Below are 27338 nucleotides of genomic sequence, written 5' to 3'. Positions count from 1 at the left end.
TACGGTTCCTCAGTAAAGAACCTACTTACGTAGGGTACATCGATATAAAATCCATGTTGGATTTTGTTTGAAAAATATTTAGCCCAGAAGTTGATATATTATGGGACTTACTTCTCAATATACACCTTTCTATAATGTATAGAACGTTGTTTTAAAATGTGTACGTTAAAAATAATCTGCTGCATCGACTTAATTTTGCGAGTTAAATCACTTTAAAACAGTCTATTGGTGTTCTATAAGAGAAATAATAATTGTATTGGAATTCAGCTAAAGTTTTGTTTTTGTGTTGCTGTTCATAAAGGGCCTGTGCCCTGTCCTCTCTGAGGTTTCCACACCCAGGGAAGTGTGGGGCCTGTGGAGGCGAGAAAGCCAGTCTCCCTACTCTCCCGCCAGGAGGGTATGTCTCCAATATCCCCCCACGTCCTGCCTCCTCCCAGCCCAGGCCCGGTTACCTCTTTTGCTTGTCCCTCTTGTTCACTTCAGTGCCCCTGAGCATGAAGGTGAGATCCTTTCTGGGGACTTTACCCCATCAGGCAGCTCCGTGGAGCTTGTCCATATCTTCTTGACGGACGTGGTACCGGGGCTCCATGAAGGCGCTGTCGTCGTAGTCTTCCCAAGCGCCCACGTTGCTCTTGCCGCTCCCCCTGCAGCAGGGGAAGCAGTGGCAGCACCACTTGCCCATCTTGGTCCTGAGACCAAATGGCTTCATAGAGGAGGCAGCAGGCATTGAACAAACCTCAGCCACCATCTGCTTTTAACAGCCAGGGGAGGCTGGTAGTAGCGAGTAGATCGCGTCTACCAACCAGTTTCAACAACTAGCAGGAAACTCTGGGTTTCCAATCTGCTCTAAGAGAAGGTCAATCCCAACCAAAACCTGCCAACGGCAGCTGCGGAGCCCACCCCAGCCCACCCAGGGAAAACCCACACCCCCTCGGGAAAGCCCACGCCCACCCGGGGCGACCCCACGCCCACCCCAGGAAAGACCAAGCCCCCCACCCCCAAGGAAACACCCAGCCCAGTCAAGGGAATACCAAACCCAGCAAAGAAAAGGTCAAGCCCAGCAAAGGAATGCGAGGGAGGAAACGCCAATCCAAGCAAGAAACTCCAGGCAAAGCGATTAAGGCCAAGACAAGCTACGAACGCCAAGCCAAGCTAGGAACACAAAGCCAAGCCTAGCACGTTACAGGCAAGCCAAGCCGGCGTGCGCGTGCGGCGTGCGCGTGCGCGCCTCAGACTGCGTCATTGCACGTGGCGCAGACAGCGGCGATGTGTGCAACCCGCGGGCGCAAGTCTTGGCGCCCCAAATGTCAGTGACAGCTTTGTGTTACCGGCAAACTTTATGGGAGTTGGCCGAGCTTTCAGGCCACTGAGGAGAGACCTCTGGTGGGAAAAAGCCTCTTGAAGCAGGACTGGGGCTAGAGCGCCTGGAACTTGAGGATGCTGACAGACTCCTCTGAAGAAAGCCCCCAGGACACTAGTGGTGGTGCTACTGCGGGTGGCCGCCGCTGCGGCTCAGAGCTCGGGTTGGCAGAGCTGGATGCAAATGGCCTCAAAATCGCTGAGCACAAAACGCCCAGGGAGCCCAGGACCTGCCTGAGGCGCCTTCGACACCTGCTCCTCTTTGGTCCGCACCCCGAACACAGAACAATCAGCGACTGGGCGCTCCGGGTCACAGAATCAGGGCTGGGCGGCCAGCTCCTGCTCTGGTGCCCCGTGACTGGTGTCCAAGCCAGGGTCAACAGCTGTGGGGCTTCTGGCCCGGGGTGCTTCGCTTCACTGGCATGCAGTAGGGGTGAGGTGCAGGCCGCTGTCTCCAGGTCTACAAGAGGGGGTCTGGAGGAGCACGTACCACTGATGGGGAGATGCAATAAGGTAACTCCCATGTGCAGATCCTGGGAACAGGACACTGCCAGCACCAGGGAGCTAGACCCATTCCTCCTGGGGGCCTCTGAGCTGGACCCAGGCAGGGGCACCTTGACCCTCCTGCCAGAACCCTCCTGCTGTGCAGGCTTGTGCAGGCTTATGCAGTCAGGCTCCAGGCTGCTTCGCCCATACCGCAGGTGCTTTGATGTGGAGGAAAAATGGATTCTGGCCGGTTGCGGGGGCTGACGCCTGTAATCCCAGCACTTTGGGAGGCCGAGGCAGGCGCATCACGTGGTCAGGAGATCAAGACCATCCTAACATGGTGAAACCTCGTCTCTACTAAAAATACAAAAAGTTAGCCGGGCGTGGTGGCGGGCGCCTTTACTCCCAGCTACTCGGGAGGCTGGGAAGAGGAAGAGAGATGGATTCTAAGCCTGGGACACCAACCTGCTCTTGCCAACAAAAACAGAGGGGAAGCCAATTACAAATGCAAAAAAAAAAAGTTATTTCAGTGGGATGAATACCTAGGTGTGCAGTCACTGGAGTAAACTTCACTGGGGCATGCTCTGTAATTCTTTGTGTGTATTGCTGAGTTCTACTCCTAATGTTGTTAAGAATTAGTGTATCTATGTTCAAGAGAATTACCGGACTAGGTTTACTTTTTTGTACTGTCTATTTTGATATCAGAGTAATGTTAGCTTCATAAAAATGAATTGTGAAAGATTCTGTATTTTCAGAAATGATTGTGTGATTTGGGGTCAATTCTTTAAGCAGTAGGTAAAATTCTTCAGTAAAACCATTTTGTCCGGGAGCTTTCTCCTTCAGCAGTCTTTAAAATTAGAAATCAAATGTCCTTAATTTTTAAGGCTATTAAATTATCTATTTTAGATTGGGTGAATTTTGTGGTAGTTTCTGTTTTTCATGAAATTGGCCCATTTTCTCCAAGTTGTCAAATGTATGTGAGTGGAGTTGTTCATGACATTCCTTTATTATCATTTTCATGTCTTCAGGGTCTGTAAGGATAGCCCATTTCATTAATGAATTGGTAATTTAAGACATCCCTTTTTTCTTTGTCATTATTAGAAAAGATTTGTCAATTTTATTGATATTTTCAAAGAACCAACTTTATTTCTTTGCTTTTCTTTGTTGTTTTCTTTTGGCTGTTTCATTTATTTCCTGCTCTTATCCTTATTATATTCTGTCTTATATTTGTTTTGGTTTTATTTTGCTACTATATTCTAGAAATGATATGATAGCTTGAATTTTTATTTGAGAAATTTCTGCTTTTCTATTATACACATTTAGCAAAACACCTTTTCCTCTCAGCACTGACATTAACTATGTTAAATCAAGTTTGATATGTTGTGTTTTTATTCAGTTCAATATATTTAATTGTTTCCCTTGAGACGTTCTCCTTAGAAGTGTGCTTGCTGTTTAGCACTATTCACAATAGCAAAGGCATGGAATCAAACCAAATGTCCATCAGTGATAGACTGGATGAAGAAAATGTGGTACCCATACAACATGGAATACTATGTAGCCATAAAAAGGAATGAGATCGTGTCCATTGCAGGGCCATGGATGGAACAGGAAGCCATTATCCTCAGGAAACTAATTCAGAAACAGGAAGCCAAACATTGAGTGTTCTCACTTGTAAGTAGGAGCTGAACAATGAGAACACATGGACACAGGGAAGGAAACAACACACATGGGGCCCGTGGATGGAAGAGGGAGAGGGAGAGCATCAGGAAAAACAGCTAATGCATGCTGGGCTTAATACCGAGGTGATGGGTTGATAGGTACAGCAAAGTACCATGGCACAAACGTACCTATGTAACAAAACTGCACATCCTGCACCTGTACCCCAGAACTTAAAATAAATAAAAATGTAAAAGAAAAAAAAGAACTAAAAAAGTGTGCTGTTTATTTTTCAAGTATTTAAGATTTTGCTGTTATCGCTTTTATTTATAATTGATGCCATTTTGGTTGGAGGATACATTCTACATGATTTCAGTTCTTTTAAAATTCTTAATGTTTGTTTAAATCCAGGATACAGTCCATCTTGGTTTATGTTCTGTGGGTACCTAAATGTTCTGCTGTATTCTGCTGCTAGGGGGTGGAGCACTTTTTTTTTTTCTTTTTTAGGCAGATTCCTGCTCTTTTGTCCAGGCTGGAGTGCAATGGTGCGATCTTAGCTCACTGCAACCTTTGCCTCCCGGGTTCAAGGGATTCTCCTGCCTCAACCTCCCGAGTAGCTGGGATTACAGGCACCCACCACCACACCTGGCTAATTCTAGTATTTTTCGTAGAGATGGTGCTTCACCATGTTAGCCAGTTGGTCAACTCCTGACCTCAGGTGATCCACCCACCTTGGCCTCCCAAAGTTCTGGGACTACAGACTTGAGCCATCGTGCCCAGCCGGCATTGGAGCACTTTATGAATACCAGTGAGATCCTGTTGATTGATGGTGTTGTTGAGTTTTGTTTTTTTTTATAACATTGATAGTATTTAGGTCTAGTTTTTCTACCAATTATTGAAAGATGCTTGTTGAAGTCTCCAACTATGATTGTTGATTTGTGTATTTATTCTTTCAGTTCTATCAGATTTTGCTTCACATACTTTGTAGCTCTGTTATTGGTTGTATATACATTTAAGATTGCCAAGTCTTTTTCATGAACCAAATCTTTTTTTTTTCTTATGTGATGCCCTTCTCTGTCTCTCCCAATTGTCTTTGCTCTGAAATTAATTTTAGCTGATATTGAGATAACAGTCCTGTTCTCCTTTGATTGTTTATATAACATATCACCTTTCCTCCTTTTACTTTCAACCGATCTATATTGTTACTATTATTGTGTGCTAGTGTAGACGGTCATTGCTTCATCTTCTTATGAGTTTTAAAGAAAACTCCTAAGACTGGTTATAAATAGCAAAATAGACCAAATGGCAATAACCACCTACCCACTAAATCTTGTCATGTGATATTCCTGTATATCATACTTGCACCTTCTCTGTTCAATGATTGTGACATTTCAAAGAATTTGGCAGGTTCAGCACAGTTTCTTATATACATAACTAATTGCCCAACCTTTCTCAAGTTTCCAGTGAAATCTTAGCTCTATTTATGAAACATATATTTTGGATAGCAAACTAAAATTTATTTTTTTTACTAAACTCCGTCTCAATTCGTCTCTAACAGCCACTGTAACTCTTTCTTTCCTGGTATCCAAAAGACACAACCTTGGCTGGCTCTGATTAACATTTGCTTATACATGCTGATAGGCCCACTAAATTATGCAATTATGACAGAATAATATTAAAAAGCTTAGAATTAATCTGTTTTCAAGCCCAAGATTCTATGAAAACTATAGAACGTTTACCAATTAACTTTGTATTAGGTACTTCACACATTTGTCATGTTCTTATTTAATCCTTGTAATCGCACAAATGAGCTTCTGTGGTAGGCATCATCTTCTCTTCTTAACAGCTGAAAAACTGAACTCAACATCAAGTAGCTGGAATTAAGCTGGGCTTTTACTGACACCCAGCTTTGTGCCAGTCTTTGGGAGATTGTACATCTGACTAAAATGTTTACACTTCTCTGAATCCACTCCATGTGCAGTGTCCTTCTACTATGGCTTGGTGACCTAGGTTTACTCCTGGGGCTTGCTTTGACCAGTGGAACTTCAGCAGGTATTACACAAGCAAAGGCTTAAATGGAGTTTGCATAATTAGACTTGATTTGTGCCTCTTTCACTACCATGAGACAAACATATCTCAGCTAGTCTCTTGGTTGCAGGAAGATGAAAGAAAGGTGGTGCAGATCCTCATTAGATAATTTGCCCAATGCAAGCCAGTAAAGAATAGAGCTCCCTCCAGTCAGTAAACCGCAGAAGCACAAGTTCAGTCAAGCCCAACTAGGTTCAACCTAGATCAACTTGGTCTTAGATGTTTCCAGATACTTGAGCTGAAAGGATAAATGATTATTTGTTTTGAGTTGTGGGGTGGTTTGTGATGTTGCAGTGGATAACCAACACAAAATTGTAAACTCTTTCCCCTGCTTTTTTGCAGATGATGAAATGAAACACAATGTCTGATAGGAGAAGCTTACAGAAGTGTTGAAACATCTTTGCTGTCTGTGCATAAGAAAAGTTCAACACTAATGTTAAGAGGCAGGAAAGAGTGATTTTAAGTGGCTTGTTAGTTTTTCTACCTGGCAGAGGTGAGCAGTTGAGAGAGACATCACGGCACATAAAACTTAACATACTTACTATCTGGTTCAGTTTAGAAAATGTTTGCTGACCCTTGCTGTAGAGTGCTGTAGGAAGGCATGGCTGGAAGATGTTAGACTAGAGCAGAAAAGTACAGCTGATCATGTGAGGAAATCATGTAGCTATAGTTGTGGCTGTGGTTGTAGTACTGTGATTGTACTTAACAAATGCGAAAAGAGACATGATTTCAGGGAATTCTCACTGGGGTCCACTGTGAAATTTGAGGTCAATGCTTCTGTCATTCACCTGTTGTAGAAAATTACTGAATGGCTTATCTACTTTAAAAAACCTTATTTTGATGCAGCATCTTTACAACATTAGTGTCATCTCAAAGATTTAACTTGATTTCTAGGTGGAAATTTGAACGAAGAGAAATGGGACACTCTGGAAATGTAGCCAGGCCCAGATGTATTTTCTACAAAACATCATGTGTGTGTGTTTAAAAGGTATCAGTCAGATATTGCCCCCAAAATACGTATGTTTGGATCAAGCACAAAGTGTAGACATAACTACAAGGCATATGCTGTCAGACTATATTTCAGAGCACTCTAAATTGTTTGTTTGTTGTGTGCATCCTCCAGCCCTGACAAATCCCCAAGGACCAAATAAATACTACACTCCTCTCCACTTCAAAGTTCCTCTGAGAAAGAAATCAAGGGTATTCAGTTAGGAAAAGAAGAAGTCAAATTGTCCCTGTTTGCAGATGACATGATTGTATACTTAGAAAACCCCATTGTCTCAGCCCAAAATCTCCTTAAGCTGATAAGCAACTTCAGCAAAGTCTCAGGATACAAAATTAATGTGCAAAAATCACAAGCATTCTTATACACCAGTAACAGACAAACAGAGAGCCAAATCAGGAATGAACTTCCATTCACAATTGCTTCAAAGAGAATAAAATACCTAGGAATCCAACTTACAAGGGATGTGAAGGACCTCTTCAAGGAGAACTACAAACCACTGCTCAGTGAAATAAAAGAGGACACAACAAATGGAAGAACATACCATGCTCATGGATAGGAAGAATCAATATCGTGAAAATGGCCATACTGCCCAAGGTTATTTATAGATTCAATGCCATCCCCATGAAGCTACCAATGAGTTTCTTCACAGAATTGGAAAAATCTGCTTTAAAGTTCATATGGAACCAAAAAAGAGCCTGCATTGCCAAGACAATCCTAAGTCAAAAGAACAAAGCTGGAGGCATCACGCTACCTGACCTCAAACTATACTACAAGGCTACAGTAACCAAAACAGCATGGTACTGGTACCAAAACAGAGATCTAGACCAATGGAACAGAACAGAGTCCTCAGAAATAATACCACACATCTACAGACATCTGATCTTTGACAAACCTGACAAAAACAAGAAATGGGGAAAGGATTCCCTATTTAATAAATGGTGCTGGGAAAATTGGCTAGCCATAAGTAGAAAGCTGAAACTGGATCCTTCCCTTACTCCTTATACGAAAATTAATTCAAGATGGATTAGAGACTTAAATGTTAGACCTAATACCATAAAAACCCTAGAAGAAAACCTAGGTAGTACTATTCAGGACATAGGCATGGGCAAGGACTTCATGTCTAAAACACCAAAAGCAATGGCAGCAAAAGCCAAAATTGACAAATGGGATCTAATTCAACTAAAGAGCTTCTGCACAGCAAAAGAAACTACCATCAGAGTGAACAGGCAACCTACAGAATGGGAGAAAATTTTTGCAATCTACTCATCTGACAAAGGGCTAATATCCAGAACCTATACAGAACTCAAACAAATTTACAAGAAAAAAAAGAAAACAACCCCATCAAAAAGTGGGCAAAGGATATGAACAGACATTTCTCAAAAGAAGCCATGCACACAGCCAACAGACACATGAAAAAATGCTCATCATCACTGGCCATCAGAGAAATGCAAATCAAAACCACAATGAGATACCATCTCACACCAGTTAGAATGGCAATCATTAAAAAGTCAGGAAACAATAGGTGCTGGAGAGGATGTGGAGAAATAGGAACACTTTTACACTGTTGGTGGGATTGTAAACTAGTTCAACCATTATGGAAAACAGTATGGCGATTCCTCAAGGATCTACAAGTAGATGTACCATATGACCCAGCCATCCCACTACTGGGTATATACCCAAAGGATCATAAATCATGCTGCTATAAAGACACATGTACACATATGTTTATTGTGGCACTATTCACAATAGCAAAGACTTGGAATCAACCCAAATGTCCATCAGTGACAGACTGGATTAAGAAAATGTGGCACATATACACCATGGAATACTATGCAGCCATAAAAAAGGATGAGTTTGTGTCCTTTGTAGGGACATGGATGCAGCTGGAAACCATCATTCTTAGCAAACTATCACAAGAACAGAAAACCAAACACCGCATGTTCTCACTCATAGGTGGGAACTGAACAATGAGACCACTTGGACTCGGGAAGGGGAACATCACACACCGGGGCCTATCATGGGGTGGGGTGGGGGAGGGATTGCATTGGGAGTTATACCTGATGTAAATGACGAGTTGATGGGTGCTGACGAGTTGATGGGTGTAGCACACCAACATGGCACAAGTATACATATGTAACAAACCTGCACGTTATGCACATGTACCCTAGAACTTAAAGTATAATAATAATAAAAAATAATAATAAAAATAAAAATAAATTTAAAAATACATTTAAAAAAAGTTCCTCTGAGTTTTACTGTTCAAATTACGGTAGTGGCTGCTTTCCCCTTCTCTATTTGCTTGTCCTTTGTCTGTCTGTTTTTTTATTATTATTTTTTTTTTCTTTTTTGAGATGGAGTCTGTCTCTGTCACCCAGGCTGGTGTGCAGTGGTGCAATCTCAGCTCACTGCAAGCTCCACCTCCCGGATTCACGCCATTCTCCTGCCTCAGCCTCCTGAGTAACTGGGACTACAGGTGCCCACCACCATGCCCAGCTAATGTTTTATATTTTTTAGTAGAGATGGGGTTTCACCATGTTAGCCAGGATGGTCTCGATGTACTGACCTCGTGATCCGCCCACCTCGGCCTCCCAAAGTGCTGGGATTACAGGCGTGAGCCACTGCACCTGGCCTTGTCCTCTGTCTGTTTTCAAACACCTCCTGGCTGTGTAATCACTTATTCTCTCTCATTGATCACAACCTTTCCCAGTCCTGACTATGCTATCTCCCCATTTTTGTCATGGTGCACTGGTACATTACAAATTCAATCAAACTTCTTACGACATTGCAGCTTTTGCCCCACACATCCCAGCTTCAAGGTTGAACGATTTCTGATATTACCTGTGATACCAGTTCTTTCCCATTTATCGACAGTATCCGGACGAATGCAGTAGTGTTGCATTAATTAAAGGAAGCATGTACTAATACTGCTCTTTTTGCCAGTCTGACACTGAATCAGGAGTCTAATGCCTGCTCATGTTCTAAGAACCATTTATCACCCATGTCATCCCGAAGCAGCCAGCTGTCTGAGCCAAGCCTCATTTGCATTTCATCAACCACAGGCTCTCTTTCCCCATCTCACTTTCATGTCCTTGTATTGCAGCCTTAATTTTTTAAAGCATATTTTTCAAAGAAGGAGCTTAGCTAAAATCACATGCTCCATAGAAAGTTGATTTCAATACCACACACAAGTCTCCATACTGATTGTGGTCAAAATGAGTAACACAGACTGTGCCTTGAATTTGTTCTTTCTCTTGGTCAGGTGATGGAGAGATGGGGAGAGCTGTAACCACTACCTCACTCCCAAAATTGGTACAGAAATTTTATTGATATTTGAGTTTGATAGTAAATATAAAATTTCAATTTCATTTTCTGATTATGAAAAAAATCTACTACAGTAACAAATGAAACATATTTGATTTCATTTTGTAATTCATTTTGCACTCGGCCCTCTGTTCTTCCTACTCTCTCCAGTCAAACGTTATGTAACTTCCCTACCCACCAAAGCTTTTTAGACATATCTTGACAATGGCCCACATTTCCCAAACCAATGGAAACTCAACTAATAAACTGCAATTTGAAGCTATTTCAAAGTAAGTTCAGCATTGATCTTCATAATTTCAAAATCTGTTTATTTAATGTACACATTTTATTTTTTACTTATGTCTTTACTATATCCCCCTTTTCTATCTATTGATCCAAATTCTAATACCGTTTGAGAAAATTTAGCTTTTTCTTTCCAAGGAAAAAGTAATATTTCTCCCTTTCCTTGAATCATTTTTATAGTAAACACCTTTTCAGAAAGCTTATGCAGAGTGTGTGTATGTGTGTGTGTGTGTGTTGTGTGTGCGTGTGTGTGTTGGGCGGTTGTTGGTTGAGGTTGTATGTATGGAGAGTGGGGTGGATGAGATTATGTTAACTTACTGTGCCATAGACTTGTCCAACCTCAATGTTTGACCTAAACCAAATCCCTGGAGATAATTTTTTTAGGGGCAATCATCCCCTTTTATGTTCTTGCTTTTAAACTCAGATGGTCAGCAACAGTGGACACCTGTCTCCTACTGAGACCATTTGATAAAAGTCATTTAACAGTTTTTCCTGATAATACCCTTTAGTCACCAGGGGGTTGGTTTCAGATTCCATTTGGTGACCTAGAAACTTGAAAGCTCTATAACCATAACTAATGCTTTGGGATTTTTGGTCCTCAATAGGGAATTATTGCAACAAGTTTCTTTTTGAAAAGTAAATGACCTTTTGGAATTTTTATTAAATTGAATGGGAAAATAAGAATTTTGTATGTATTAAATCTAGTTCACATCTCAAGCACATTTTAAGATGAATATCACTTAAATTTCAATCAACCATGTACCATTTAGAACACAAGAACAAATACTTTCCAATATACTATGTAAAAAGAGGTTTTACCTAGGTAATACCATTCAGGACATAGGCATGGGCAAGGACTTCATGTCTAAAACACCAAAAGCAATGGCAACAAAAACCAAAATTGACAAATGGGATCTAATTAAACTAAAGAGCTTCTGCACAGCAAAAGAAACTACCATCAGAGTGACCAGGCAACCTACAGAATGGGAGAAAATTTTTGCAATCTACTCATCTGACAAAGGGCTAATATCCAGAACCTACAAAGAACTCAAACAAGTTTACAAGAAAAAAACAACCAACCCCATCAAAAAGTGGGCAAGGGATATGAACAGACATTTCTCAAAAGAAGCCATGCACACAGCCAACAGACACATGAAAAAATGCTCATCATCCCTGGCCTTCAGAGAAATGCAAATCAAAACCACAATGAGATACCATCTCACACCAGTTAGAATGGCAATCATTAAAAAGTCAGGAATCGGCCGGGCGTGGTGGCTCAATCCTGTAATCCCAGCACTTTGGGAGGCCGAGACGGGCGGATCACGAGGTCAGGAGATTGAGACCATCTTGGCGAACATGGTGAAACTCCGTCTCTACTAAAAAAAAATACAAAAAACTAGCCGGGCAAGGTGGCGGGCACCTGTACTCCCAGCTACTCGGGAGGCTGAGGCAGGAGAATGGCGTAAACCCGGGAGGCGGAGCTTGCAGTGAGCTGAGATCCGGCCACTGCACTCCAGCCTGGGTGACAGAGCGAGACTCCGTCTCAAAAAAAAAAAAAAAAAAAAAAGTCAGGAATCAACAGGTGCTGGAGAGGATGTGGAGAAATAGGAACATTTTTACACTGTTGGTGGGATTGTAAACTAGTTCAACCATTATGGAAAACAGTATGGTGATTCCTCAAGGATCTAGAACTAGAAGTACCATATGACCCAGCCATCCCATTACTGGGGATATACCCAAAGGATTATAAATCATGCTTCTATAAAGACACATGCACACATATGTTCATTGTGGCACTATTCACAATAGCAAAGACTTGGAATCAACCCAAATGTCCATCAGTGACAGACTGGATTAAGAAAATGTGGCACATATACACCATGGAATACTATGCAGCCATAAAAAAGGATGAGTTTGTGTCCTTTGTAGGGACATGGATGCAGCTGGAAACCATCATTCTTAGCAAACTATTGCAAGAACAGAAAACCAAACACCACATGTTCTCACTCACAGGTGGGAACTGAACAATGAGATCTCTTGGACTCGGGAAGGGGAACATCACACACCAGGGCCTATTATGGGGAGGGGAGGGTGGAGGGATTGCATTGGGAGTTATACCTGATGTAAAGGACGAGTTGATGGGTGCTGACGAGTTGATGGGTGCAGCACACCAACATGGCACAAGTATACATATGTAACAAACCTGCACGTTATGCACATGTACCCTAGAACTTAAAGTATAATAATAAAAAAAGAGGCTTTAATTTGATTAAGTGTAATTTATTGTTATGTATTTGATAGTCTTCCTAATTCATTGTCAAAACACCTTACATTTTCAGAGCTATAAAATGTGCTTCAGTAAGAAAAGTTATGTTCTAAAATCCCTTTTAATGCAGTGAGGATACTGTAAATTATTGTATAAACACTGTACACTTATTTTCCACTGACTTGAAAATGCCATATTGGTACTTCTGAACTAACATTCATTTTTCAAACAGTAAACTGGTTTTCTGTAGCCTCTATGCTGTCATATATTCACAAGGATTCATAAAAGAAATATTTATTCCTATACATTTTTTCATATCTCTTAGTACCTTTATTTTCTCTTTATTTTCCTTCAGATTTGTGAACTAAGACATTAGTGCTTGAAGCTGAAACTTTTTCCCTCAGCTTTTGTACATGTAAATCTCTTTTCAGATTACAACTCTTCCTGCCATGTTCAAGGTTATTAAAATATGTTCACATTTTTATAGATAGATTGTTTTGCTAATAACATTTTCGTGAACACTTTCCCTTTGACCACTTTAATTTGCTTTCATATTTTTTCATAATCCTTACAATATCATGAATTTTGAAAACATGGAATAAGGGCTTCTGACATTAAGAATGGGTTTAATGAAATCAGATAATTTGGTTTCTAAGTATATTTTACCCCTCTTTAGCAAAACCATCATAAAATTTGGATAGAAGATGTCTGTTAGTTGTATGGATGGATTGTTTTAAACACTGGCTGGATATGCATATATAGTCATTTTTATTTTTATTTTTATTTTTACTTTTTGAGATGGCGTCTCACTCTGTGGCCTAGGCTGGAATGCAGTGGCACGATCTCAGCTCACTGCAAGCTCTGCCTCCCAGGTTCACGCCATTCTCCTGCCTCAGTCTCCCAAGTAGCTGGGACTACAGGCACCTGCCACCATGCCTGGCTACTTTTTTGTATTTTTTAGTAGAGATGGGGTTTCACCATGTTAGCCAGGATGGTCTCGATCTCCTGACCTGGCGATCTGCCCTTCTCAGCTTCCCAAAGTGCTAGGATTACAGGCGTGAGCCACCGTGTCCAGCCTATATAGTCATTTTTTAAGATAGAATTTTAATTTTAGAATAACTTTAGATTTCTAGTTGGAAACATTAACAGCAGTATAGGCAAGCTGAGAAAAGAATGTCAGAGCTTGAAGACTGGTTCTTTGAATCAACTCAGTCAGAGAAAAATAAAGAAAAAAGAATCTTAGTCAATGAACAAAATATCTGAGAAATATGGGATTATGTAAAGAGACTAAAACTACAACCCACTGGCATTCCTAAGAAACAAGGACAGACAGTAAGCAACCTCAAAACCATGTTTGAGGTTATAGTCTATGAAACTTTCCCCAATCTCACTAGAAAGGTTGACATGCAAATTCAAAAAATTGAGAGAATCCCTGTGAGATACTATGACCATGCATAAGGCACATAAGTCATTAGATTCATTGAGGTGAAAGCGAAAGAAAAAAATCTTAAATGCAGCTAAAGAGAAGAGGCAGATCACTTACAAAGGGAACCCCATCAGACTAGCAGCAGAATTCTCAGCAGAAACATTACATGCCAGAAGAAATTGCAGATGCAATCTCTGCTCACTGCAAGCTCCGCCTCCCGGGTTCACGCCATTCTCCTGCCTCAGCCTCCTGAGTAGCTGGGACTACAGGTGCCCGCCACCTCGCCCGGCTAGTTTTTTGTATTTTTAGTAGAGATGGGGTTTCACCATGTTAGCCAGGATGGTCTCGATCTCCTGACCTCGTGATCCGCCTGTCTCAGCCTCCCAAAGTGCTGGGATTACAGGCTTGAGCCACTGCGCCCGGCCAAAAGCTCACTTTAAACACATAGCCCACAGACACCATTAAGCAACTAGATAATCAAGTCTACAAAACATCCAGCTAACAACATGATGGAAGGATCAAAATCTAACATATAAATACTAATCTTACATGTAAATTGTCTAAACACCAGACTTAAAATGCATACACTGGCAAGTTGGATAAAAAATAAAAGGCCCAACCATCTGCTGTCTTCAAGAGACCCATCTCACATATGGTAAACACCTAAAATCAGTGAATTAACACAGTAATGATACAACTTTTCAGTAATATTTGTCAATGTCAAAATAAAGGGTGAATTTCTAAATTTAACGTTTTATTTTTGGAAGCAACAGTTGCAATTCAGGACATACACTCAGGTGGTCTTTGGTATATCTAAAGAACAAAGAGAAGTTTGGGGGTTTTATTTTAAAAAGAAACATTACGTATTGTTTTGAAAGAAGGCTCACTGGTACTAGAGAAGCTTTTAGGAGCTGGAAAGCTCTGATTGGTGAGTGATGGTGGCAGGTAAAACTAGTCTTGGTGTCAAAGCAGGAAGTTTCATCAGTCACTAGGTAAAACTGGTCTTAGGCTGACAGCAGGCCATTTCAGCAGCTGGACTTGTGGAAAATAAAATTCTTGGAGCAAGTGCTATGTTCCCTTAGTGCTTTTACCCCCTGGTCCCTAGAGTCTGATTTAGTTGAGTATGAGAAGAATTACACAATTTATAAACTTTCACACATTATTTGATTCTATTTTTAAACACCCATCTAAAAACACTTCACTGCACACGTTATATACATGTGTTGAAATAATTTGATAAAGCTAAGCTTTTAACCTTAATGGTAAGTCGTATGTTTAAAGAAGTATATGTAAACACTTGATCATTTAGTTTACAGTTAGGTAATCATATAATCACTAAATAGGCACTGTTAACAAATCATTTTTAAGCAACATTACTATAATCATCTTTTATGTACGTATGTATGCACAAACACTTCACCATATATTACAATGCTCTAAAATAGCACACTTCAGCACATTCAAGCTTTACGCCCATATGGCACCCAAAATGTTTAAAGAAGTATTTTCAAACACTTCTTTACCTAGTTTACAGTTTGGTACACACTTAAGTTCACTCATGTACCCTACCACCACATTGCAGAAAAAAAGAGCATCATTTCTGACTTACTGTTCTGGAATTCAGTTTTCTCTTCCTTTTTGACCCCTGGCGATTCTCTCTTACTGTCTTGCAAGTTTAGCTACATACTAAAAATGAGTTTATAAAGCAAAAATTGCCAAACACACTAAGGGCCAATTTACCATGAATTGGCAGATGCAACAAACAAAACATCTGGTATCTACTAGGAACTTCTCAGCTTTTCAAACTTCACAAGAGACAGAGTTGTTTAATAGTCAGAGCTACTTAAAATGGAATAGGCTGCCTAGATACCTCCTGAGCTCCCTGTCACCACAGGCGGATGAACAGAGGAGACAGGACCTCCATTTGTTGGAAATGTAGCCCAAGGTTTTGGCATCAAAAAGGAGGAAAATAAAGAGCTCCGAGCTTCTGATACTGTTACTGTTTGTTTCCTGGTAGAGTGTGAGTTTCTGGTGGGCAGGGACCACATTGTTTTGAGCTCTTTGTCCTCTGTACCCAGTACATGTCTGCAGTGAATGAGGGAATATCATAACAGCATTAATGCAGTGTGAAGAATGCTATAATATAAGTATGAACAAAGAGGAGGGAGCATGGCCCTGTACTGGGCACTGAGGGAAACCCAAGATGAGTGAGACATGGGCATTGCACTCTGGGCACAGAAGGTCTGATCTAGGGGATAAGATGATCTGCAAATACCTATTACTAGCAGGTGCATGGAGTTAAACTTTATAATACAGTTACAGATAGCTTAGGGAGCCAACTTGAGAAGATTCTGGAAAGCATCACAGAGAAGAGATCTAGCAGTTAGGCCTTTACAGACAGGAACTGGCAAGAGGGGGTCGCTCCAGATGAGTCAGAAGAAAAGGCACAGAAGTAGAAATATCCAATTTCAGTTTGGCAGTAGTGTGTCGGCAGAGTGTAGGGAAGATCAAAAAGATCAGCAGAGAGCAGCGCTCTGAAAACTAGGCTGAGTCATTCAGCATCATCCAGCAGATCTGGGCATCTCCACATTTCCACCAAACTACTTGATATCAGAGAAGGGGACTTACCCAAAGCAGCCTGACATGAGCTCAGAGTCTCTCTACAATCTCATTGTACCTCAGAGACTCAGCTAAGCAAGGAGGTGAAAGATTACTTTATGGCGAATTACAAAACACTGCTGAAAGAAATCAGAAATGACACAAATAAATGGAAAAACATCCCATGCTTATACATTGGAAGAAGCAACATCATTAAAATGACCATACTTCCCAAAGGAATTTACAGATTCAATGTTATTCCATCAAACTACCAACCTCGTTTTTCACAGAATTAGAAAAATTATTCTAAAATCCATTTGGAACAACAACAACAACAAAAAAACCCTGAAGAGTCAAAGTAAGCCTAAGCAAAAAAAAAAAAAAAAAAAAAAAAAAGAAAGAAACAAAACAGAACAGAAAACAAAATTTAAAAAGTGGGAGGCATCACACTACCCGACTTCAGACTATGCTACAGGGACACAGTAACCTAATACTGACTGGTACAAAAGTGGATACAAAGATCAATGGAACAAAATATAAAAGCCAGAAATAAAGCTGCATACCTCCAACCACCTGATCTTCAACGAAGTCAACAAAAATAAGCAATGGGGAAAGGACTCTCTATTTAATAAATGGTCCCGAGTAACTGGCTATGCATATGCAGAAGAATAAAACTGGACCCCTATTGCACTAGTCAGCTTTCTCTAGAGGGACAGGACTAGTAGGATAGATGTACATATGAAAGGGAGTTTATTAAGGATTGTTAAGTCACACAATAATGAGGCGAAGTTCCACAATAAGTCATCTGCAAGCTGAGAAGCAAAAAAGCCAGCCCTAGTCTCCAAACCTAAAAAGTAGGGACGCTGACGGGGCAGCCTTCAGTCTGTGGCTGAAGGCCCGAGGGTTCCTGGCAAACCACTGGTGTAAGTCCAAGAGTCAAAAGCTGGAGGACTTGGAGTCCAGTATTCAAGGACAGGAAGTAGCCAGCCTGGGAGAAAGATGAAGGCCAGAAGACTCAGCCAGTCTAGTCCTTCCATGTTCCTCTGTCTGCTTTTATCCTAGCTGCACTGGCAGCTGATTAGATGGTGCCCACGCAGATTGAGGGTGGGTCTGCCTCTTTCAGCCCACCGACTCAAATGTTAATCTTTTTTGGCAACACCCTCACAGACACACCAAGGAACAATACTTTGCATCCTTCAATTCAGTCAAGTTGACACTCATTATTAGACATCACACTTACCCATCATCACACACAAAAATTAATTCAAGATGTATTAAAGACTTAAGTGAAAGATCTCAAACTAATCAAAATCCTGTAAGAAAACCTAGGAAATATCCTTCTAAATATAAGCCTGGGCAAATAATTGTGGCTATGTCCTCAAAAGCAATTGCTACAAAAACAAAAATTAACAAGTGAGACCTAATTAACTAAAGAGCTTCTCCACAGCAAAGGAAACTATCAAGGAAGTAAACAGACAACCCACATAATGGAAGAAAGTATTTGCAAACCACGCATTCAACAAAAGTCAAGTATCCAAAATCTATAAGTAATTTAAACACTTGAACAAGCAAAAAGCAAATAACCCCATTAAAAAGGCAGCAAAGGACATAAACAGCCACTTCTCAAAAAAAGACATACGAGAATATTTATGAAAAAAGTGCTTATCATCACTAATTACCAGAGACATGCAAATCAAAACCATAAAGAGATATCATCTCACACCAGTCACAATGGCTACTACTAAAAAGTCCAAAAATAGCAGATTGATGAGGTTGTTGAAAAAGGAGTGGGTACATACGGTTGATGGGAATTTAAATCAGTTCAGTCACTGTGGAGAGTAGTGTGGAAATTTCTCAGAGAACTTAAAACAGAACTACCATTCAATGATAGTTTTTTTAACAATAGCAAAGACATGGAATGAACCCAGGTGCCCATCAATTATGGGTGGAATAAGTAAAACATGGCACATATACACTATGGAGTACTACACACCTATAAAAAAAGAATGAAATCAAGCCCTTTGCTGCCACTTGGATGCAGCTGGAAACCATCATCCTAAACAAACAAATGCAGAAACAGAAAATCAAATATCACATGTTCTCACTTGTGGGAGAGTTAAACATTGGGTATGCATGGTAATAAAAATAGGAGCAATAGACTTTTGAGAATACAAGAGCAAGGAGAGAGGGAGGGGTGTAAGGGTTAATAAAAACTACCTATGGGTTTCTAGGTTCACTACCCGGGTGATGGATTCACTCATGCTCCGAACCTCAGCACCATACAATACACCCATGTAACAAACCCACACATATACGCTGATTGTAAATTAAAGTTGGACAAAAAGACTCAGGCATGTAGTTCATAATTACAAACACTTGTTTTAACATAAAAGCATATTTTTCTTTGTTGAATATTAGAGAATATAGCTCCAGGAAAAAGTGCTACATTTTTCCTGTGGCTTTAGATACCACTTGCCAACAAGCCAGGTTGAGAGTCAAGACAGAAAATTATAGGATTTTATTATTTATGAAATTCTTCCACATGTGTTCTAAAAGCATATTATGGTTTGGATATATGTTCCCTTGCACACAAGCTCTGGAAAGTGCTTGCACCAAGGCACATGCATCAGGCTATGCCAGTTTCTCTGGGAGCAGCAGAGCTTGCTCAGGGAGCCGTCGTAGGTAAGTTTCCAGAAGCATTAGGAGCTTAAGAGTAATTTGGGGAATTGTTTTATTTTCTTAAAAGTATGAACTTCCATTCCATGGGGGAAAATGGCATTCGATACTCTTTCTTCTGTTGTGAATATTTTTCCCTCCCTCTCTCTCTCTCTCTCTCTGTGTGTGTGTGTGTGTGTGTGTGTGTATGCGTATGTGTGTGTGTGTGTAGGTTCTGTCCATCTGTCTGCCTTTCTGTCCCTATTTGTTGATATTGTGTGTGGGGTGAGGAAGAACTGGATAGGGCAGAATTGCAAGAAAAAAAGAGGGACTAAGAAAGCAGATGCTGTTATCTCCCCTCTGGCAGCTCTTTTGATCTTTTTAAATCATCTGTGGGAGATGATTGGCTAATCTGATATATTATCTAATAAATGCTCCTGGGAAATGAGTGAGTTAAACCACTGCTCGAGCAGTGTCTTCTGCAGTAGTCAGAGGATGTGCACTGGGGAGATGAGGGTATTGGGTGCTACGCCAGCTCGAAGCTCTGTGAAACCTTGTACAAATCTAGGGCACTGTACTCAGGATCTGGGGACAAGAATAGGGCTAGAGTAACTGTCATAAATGCTGCTTAAATCAATTAAGAAACACTACATCGTGCTTAGGTGTTTTCTTTAAAATATATCATTATTAGAACTAGTGCTTGGTGATATTGCTGCAGGTGCAGCTGTACAATGTGATAAAGGATAATGAGGGGAAAGCTTGCTCATGACCAAGGACCCATACCACAGAACCCCAGCACACTCCCATTGACCTGACTGTAGGATCATGTCCCAAGGGGATGACTAATTGTCTTGCAAGTTGACTCTGCAAATCTAAAAGTAGAAGACGAAAGCAGGAACATGACTACGGGTAAGCACCATGGAAGTATAGAATGCCAAACTAGTAGAAGGTAGACATATACTCACCTGACAGACGAGGAAATCCAGGCCCAGGGAGGTTTACAGGTTGAGTCAGAGAGGCTCACTGACCATGACCAGACAGCAAGTGAAGACGAGCACTGGGGCTCACACTGAGGTCTTGATGCCACTGGATTTGGCCAATGGACCAGGGTTGTAGCTGCTGGGCTCCCATAGGAACTTATGAATCCTTCATTCACTGCCATGTGACCTGACCAATTCTTTTCTCTATCTGAATCTTAGTCATTTAATCGATAAAATGGGCATTACTTTAAGGTGGTATGAAGTGAAAGGTCACATAAAAGGCCCTCATGTCAAGATGAGAGGCTGGACTGTGTTTGCAGGCAGAAGCTGTTGACACCTTTTGTAGGCAGTTTCTCAGGACTCCAGCCAGGTTGGATGTAGTGAAGACGACTTCCCAGAGGAGGTGACTGTTTTCTAGTCCAGTTACTGGGCTGATTCTGGTGCCCACTGCCTTGCCTTGTTTCCTCCTCAGGACTTTCATGTTCGAGTGAAGATTACACTAAGCAGCAATGATGGTAGGAGGCCTGAATCTCACAGGAGAGCGAGCTGACTGGTTTCTGCCCGGAGTACATGGCCAAGTCAGATATGGGCAACATCATTTTAATCAGTCTGGGTGCCCCATGCTGTGTGAACAGCATCCCTCAGGCCTTGTTTGTGGTTTTTTAATAGACGCTGATTTTGCACTTCCTGTCTGCCCTTGGTTCTCTGCATTATGGTCAATGGTAGATGGTAGAAAGGAGTGAGAATGTGGGCTGGAGACAGTGGGTCTTGCTTTGCATTGCTGACATGATCCCCTGAGGTCTGTGGGCACATGAAGGCCCCAGAGGGCCTCAAGCCATTGCCAAGGCAGTAGGTAGCAACAGGATGAGAACTCAAGATGGGCACAAGGGACGGGGCTGTGGTGGGAGGAGGGGTCCTCGCTGAGCTGCTTGACATCACTGACTTTTCTCCATGAGTCCATGGTGGTGGACTGCGTCTTCCTGGGTGGAGCTCCCATTCATTCTGGTTTCAGACATGCTTTTGTTTAATGCAACAAACGCAGTACTTACTATCTATGGCTACCTATTCACTTTATGGTTTGCTTAAAAATCACTCAAAATTTCACCTTTGATTCCGTGAAAGTAAGCTTTGATCCAGGTTTATAGTATGACCTCAAGGCAACTTCTCCTCTCTGAGGTTCACATTCAGCAGAGGAGGTTGGCTATGATCTCTGACTTCCTAAGCTGCTGCTACTTGTTCTTCTCAAACTTCCTGGTGCAGGACTTGTTTTTTTCTAATTTTGGTCTGCTGCAGACCATTACTTTTGTAAAATACAATAAAATGACTTACCAAAAAACAAAAAAATGACCCTGTGCGTATGTGGCCATGGTAATATCACAATGCTTTATAGGTTTCTAAATGCTTCCTCCATTTCTGAACTTACATTGCCTTGGACCAGCTAAGTGGCCCACACTTTGAGAGGTGCTATTCTGTGCGGTGGGCTGTTTGAAGAAATGCATGACTGATCTTTCCAGATTGTCTAGTGAGAAGAGAAACAAAGCTGGGATCTGGAAATCAGCTTGTTCCAGGGAATATGGGCATGAAGAGGATCTCCTTCCTGTCTCCCATAGGACGACACCTCTGCCATCAGAAGTCAGTGTACACCACCGTGTCCTCTTCTGTCAGCATAATTCTCGTACTGATGCCTGCTTTTCTCATTTGAATGCAGGGGGATAACTTTGGGTGACTCTAGGGCCAGGGTGCTGAGCAGGGCTGCAGGAGTGGACTGGGGGTAGAGTTGGAGCCAGACACACTGCTCTGCATAGGTCTGAATGCCCTGTCCCAGGGAAGCAGGGAGAAAGTGGTGTGGGTGGAATAACTCATGGTGGCTCTAGGGCCAGGCCCCTGAACAGGGGCTGCAGCAGTGGACTGGGACAGAGGTGGAGCTTGCTGCTTTGCAGGGGTGTGGATGTTCTTTTCTGGGGAACCATGGAGAAAGGGGTGTGGGGGCTGCTGTGGTTGGGATGATGTTGACATGAACTCTGTGGCAGACCTGAGCCCCAGCCTTAGAACCCTGGTACCACAAGACCTTAGGACACACTAATCTTTGGCTCCTGGGGCTATGGGATGTCAGAGCTGGAAGGGACTTCAGGGGTTACCTTGCTATACTGTTTATTTTCCACACCAAGGTCATTGCTGTGTTTCCAATCCCAGACACTCTGGGCCAAGTGTTCACCTTCTCTTCCTCCGAGTCCCATGCCTCCAGCCTCACTTTGAATTAGAAATGCCTGTTCTGCCTTTGGCCTGGAGACCATGGGTGAGTAGAGGCTCCTTTGGGGCCTTTGCTTACCCTGGGCACTCCTGCTTTTTTTGTGAAGCTTCAAACACTCTTGGCTTCATTTGAGAACAACTCACAGCCTTTTATTTCCAGGCTGCAGCGGCTCTTTGCCTTCCTGGATCACAGCCAAGTGTGTGCAGCGAGAGGAATGGGTGGAAAGGTAGCTCTGGTCAGGCCCCCACAGTGACACCCTCCCTGCCCCAGCACCCACCTGCATGTGACTACAAGATCCTGCTTCATGGAAGAAGCTATTAAGCCTTTGTCCAGGTTCATGAACCTAGCACAGGTTCATGATGGAGCCTGTGGGGCCATGGCAGGGCCCCCTTGAGCCCCATTCTGTGCTGTGCTGCCCAAACCTCTCTCCAGTGATTCCACCTACTGCATTAAGTCTGGGGCCTTCATGGCTGTAAGTATCATTCATCTACTGTCAACTTTGAGCACCCACATTGCCAGGCATCCCTGGGCTGTTGAGGGTACAGAGGTGAATGAAGAAGGTGAACAAGAAGGGGGAGAATAGCCTGGGACCAGGGACCCACAGGAACACCACCGCCCTCTCTGTGAAAACGCTGTGTGGTCTCCAGGGCTCCAGCTTTGACTTGAACCTGGTCAACTATCTCCTGTTCCCTGTCAGCTGACAGGCTGACAGCAGAGAGCTGTTGCTCCAGCGAGGTGGGTGCTGTCCCTAAGGGTGTTGAACAGTCAAGGGCCTGAGCCCAGGGGCCACACTACCTCATCCAGAGATTGCTGTGCTTCCCCTTCAATGCGGGAACTGCAAGATCCTGGGTGACATCGCTGCCCACTTGCTGGTGCCAGGCCAGGGCTGTGAACTAGCACTGAACCAGCACTCTCTGGAGTGTTCCGGGAGAGCTGTCCCAACCACTGCTAAGCCCGCAAGGGTGCTGCTGCCCAGCCCCTATGGGAAACTGCCCACACAGGTGGCCTTCTCCTGCTGTCTGCTGTAATGTCCCATCCCTCTTATGCAAGGAAAGTCTGTGTACTCTTTTACCAGCAGTGGCCCAGGGAGGGGCCCAAGGCTGAGCCGGGCTTTCCCAGAGTCTGGACCACATCCACCCTCCACACGGCTGGAAGGAAGCCATTTCCAAGGACAGCAGCATCCTCACCTGTGGGAGAGCAGACCCACCAGGATCCTGGATTTGATCTCCTGGGTGGAGATGCATCCAGTCCCCGCCAAGCACTGGGTCAATACAGTATTTCTCTTCACTTTGAGTCTCTTTTCAAAAATCCATCCATCCATTCATTCATTCATCACTCAGTGTTCGGAATATATTGGTGATCCAAACAGATCTAACCCCTTACTTCAGAGGAACAGACATTGAGTAATGAATTATGCAGTTATTTAGTAAGGGTGCTGTTCTACGAGTGTGAATGGCCAAGTGTCAGTGGCAGGTTAGTTCTACCTCCTAACTGTGCCTGTGACTCCACCCTTTAGAGTTACGGGTGGTATCAAAATATTTAACAACTGAAACAGCAAAGGCTTTGGCCAGCAGGATGAGTTTTAGCCATGGACAACCAGAGCAGTACCTGAGGGCTGAGCGGGGGCAGTCCAGTGACCTTCTTGTGCCTTGACCCTGCTATAGCTCCTTTTCTATGAAGAGAAAGACCCTTGTTCTGAAACCAGCCTCTCTGGAGCCTTTGAAAGCTGTTGCTCTTCCTGTATGCTGTACCCTTGACTTCCTCACTGCATCTGGGCAGCCTGATAGGGACCCATGCTCCTCCTTGGTAAGGAGAGGACATACCCATCTCCTTCACTTGAGATACAGCATGGAGTGGGAGCCCTGTGTGCTGAAGGACTTGCCTAGTTCTGAGGCTGGGAGGACCTAGAGGATTGAATGGAAGAGAGAGGAAGGGTGCACAGGATGTGGCGTCCCAGTGGAATACTGTGGAGGGGACTCATCTCTCAGGTGCACCTGAAACCCAAATAACTGGAGATGTTTCAGACCCAAGAACTCTGGACTGCCCACAAACACCTGTTGCAGATGCCACATTCCTCTTTCCTTGCACCTAAGAAGCTGGGGAGGTTGAGAGGGGGTTGTCACATCTTCAGAGCTGGACTTGGCATGGGTCAGGGTTAGCTGGGAGGCAGCCGTTTCTCCAGAACTCGAACCCATCTCCTTCCCGTGGGCATCATCCCATCCAGGAGCTGGAGAGGAGCACATGAGCAGCCACACTGGCAGGGCCCAGGACTAGCTGTCACACAGGGCCATGGTGCACCCACCATGCCTATACCTAGCTCCTCACCACAGGCACCATCCCATCCTGGAGCTAGCAAAATGCAGGAGCAGCCACGGTCGCAGAGTCCAGGATCAGCCTTCACCACAGGTTTCCCACACTAGAGCCCACACCGGGCTTCTTTCCTGGACCCCACCCCATCCTGGAGTTGAAGCAGAGAAGTGGGGCATGTACAGGGCCCGGGAGCAGCGCTTACCACTGGGTCCCCAAGCACCATGCCTGCAGTGCCATTTTGGAGAACATGGAAGGTAAAAAGGCACCAGGGACCTCAAGGGCTGCCCCACTTGTGCAGTGGGTGGAGGGGTGAAGGGGTGGAGGGGAGCTGTGAGATGTCGGACCTCAGGGAGGCCAGAGGCCCAGTGGACACAGACACAGATGAAGCCCTCTCAGAACCCACCACTAGACACCCTTCTAAGAAAGACGAATTGGCAGATGCTAGCACAATGTCCAGTTTACAGATGAGGAAAACAGATTCTGTGATAAAGAGAATTTATTTTCTCTCTGAGCCAGGAAAAGTACCTATTTCCTATTTAAGATGAAGTGAACAGACTGGCACAGTGGCCTTCCTGGGTCATTGGAGAAATGATTCTGAAACGGTTTTCTTGTTGACAGTGTGTGTCTGTGCCTGCCCAGGGCAGCCACGTGCTCAGGCTCACCCCAAGGTGGAACTTCAGTGAGTATGGGCTCCACTCCCAGAGAGACCCAAGCAGCCCACCCTGGGCTGTATTCCTCAGGCACTTCCCTGTTGTCCTGCTCCAGTGCCTCAGTACAAAGGAGCCTGCCAGCACGAGGCCTGTCCAGTGGCCACAGCAGAAAGGATAACCACTTGAGCACACTCCTGTCACCCCAGGTCTGCTCACAGGGTAAATACACATCATAAACGTAGAAAAAAATGGATTAACTTCAGTGACTAGGCACCAACAGTGATTTGAAAAATGAAATGTCAATTTTAAATGGTACCAAGTCAAGAACTTAAGACTGGGCTTCTCGCCCATTTTCTCTTAAAGAGAAACCAAACATTCTGTACAAAATGATTCTAAACAGCAAGATACAAGTAGCCAACAAACGAAAACAAGGACACACACTGCCGGACCGAACATGCCAGCCTGACTCTGCAGTGGGCTCTCAGCAGGCAGACGGCCATTGTCCCAGGCCTCAGGGGCCTGGTGTATCCCAGAACAATGCCCTTAGTGCTCTGCGGGTCCACCTCCCCTCCCCCACACTTCCTAGATCAAGGCCCAGGCCCAGAACAGCAGTGCTCACTTCCCTGTCCTGCATCTCCCTGGAGGTCAGTCATGTGGGTGGTGCTGTGCCAGGGCCTGGGACTGAGATGACAGCCTCATAGCACACTGAAGGACCACAAGGCAGACTGCAACTGAGCCTATGTTCCCACAACCAGAATGGTTGTGCTTCTGCTGTAGGAATGTGGCCTATTTTAATGGTTTGAACTAAAGAAGTTGTCCATATCAAGCCAGGAAGGGACTGGCTAAGTGGCCAAAGCTCTGGTGTTGCTCATCCCTGGTGATGCAGAGCCTCCAGAGAGAAGTAACAGAGCAAGGAGCTCCCCAAGACCAGCAGAGCCTCAGCCTAGGAAGGGGCCAGAAAACATTAAATTCAACCCCCCACTCCACAGATGGAAAAGCAAGGTCCTAGGGAGATCTCCTTACCCGTTTCTCATTGTTCCCACCTGACTGCTCTCTAACTTTGCAGGTGGTAGGGGTGAGTGAAGAAGGCTCCCCTGGAGAGCCCAGCAGGACAAGCCCCCATGTGAGTTGCATTGGCTGAGGTGTCAGGGGGTCTCAGTCATGGCCAGGCCACCAGGGGAGGTGAACACTAACCTCATGATAGGTCCAAGGACCCCTGTATTAAGCTGAGTTGACTTTTCCTTCTGGGCTGGTGGGTGGAGGGGTGGATACATGCTAGACATGACTGGAGTTCAGGCTTGGGAATGGAGCTCTGCTTCCAATAGGCCAGTGTCCTCTTCTCTTGCCCTTCTTTTCATCTCCACCCCTCATTTCACCCTCAGGGTTTTGGTGGTCACAGGAACCAAGAGCTGGAAGGAACCCCTCCGGAGATGGGACTTCAACACCTCAGTCTCCGAAGCCTCCACCAGGTTCATGCACACCACGCACACTCAGAACACGCAGCACTTTCTCAGCAGCCTGGGATCCACAGGGAAGGTGACTGGGCTGGGAACTGAAATCAATACTGGGCCCCATTGTAGTCAGCTGGGGACAGGGGACAGCAGTTAAGAGCTGTGCTGTATGGGACCCCTTGCAGAGGACCTTACAGGGACACAGTCAGGGCTGGGCCAGCCAACACCCTGCACATTCTGCCCAGTGTGGCCACCTGGCCACCATTCCAACTGTGGGAGCACAAAGGCCTGGCCCCTGCAGTTCTGAGCAGCTGGATCTGCACTCCAAAGTCCCTTTGGTCCCTCAGCACAAGGCTTTTCCAGTCTGTCGTTCCTTCTTCCTCCACTGTATCCTGGTCCTGCCCTCCTTCCCTATAAAAATCTGACCTAACCTCCTCTCAAGCCTAACTCAGGCACCCCTTGTCCTAAAACCCACCTTCTCTGCCTCCACTCCCTGAGGAGTTTTCACTTTCTGTGCACCCCATCAGCATCTTCAGCCCATCTTGGCCATCAC

The sequence above is a fragment of the Trachypithecus francoisi genome, unplaced genomic scaffold (genome assembly GCF_009764315.1).
Source record: "Trachypithecus francoisi isolate TF-2019V2 unplaced genomic scaffold, Tfra_2.0 Contig00231, whole genome shotgun sequence".
NCBI classification, from domain to species: domain Eukaryota; kingdom Metazoa; phylum Chordata; class Mammalia; order Primates; family Cercopithecidae; genus Trachypithecus; species Trachypithecus francoisi.
This window is presented reverse-complemented; position numbering follows the sequence as displayed.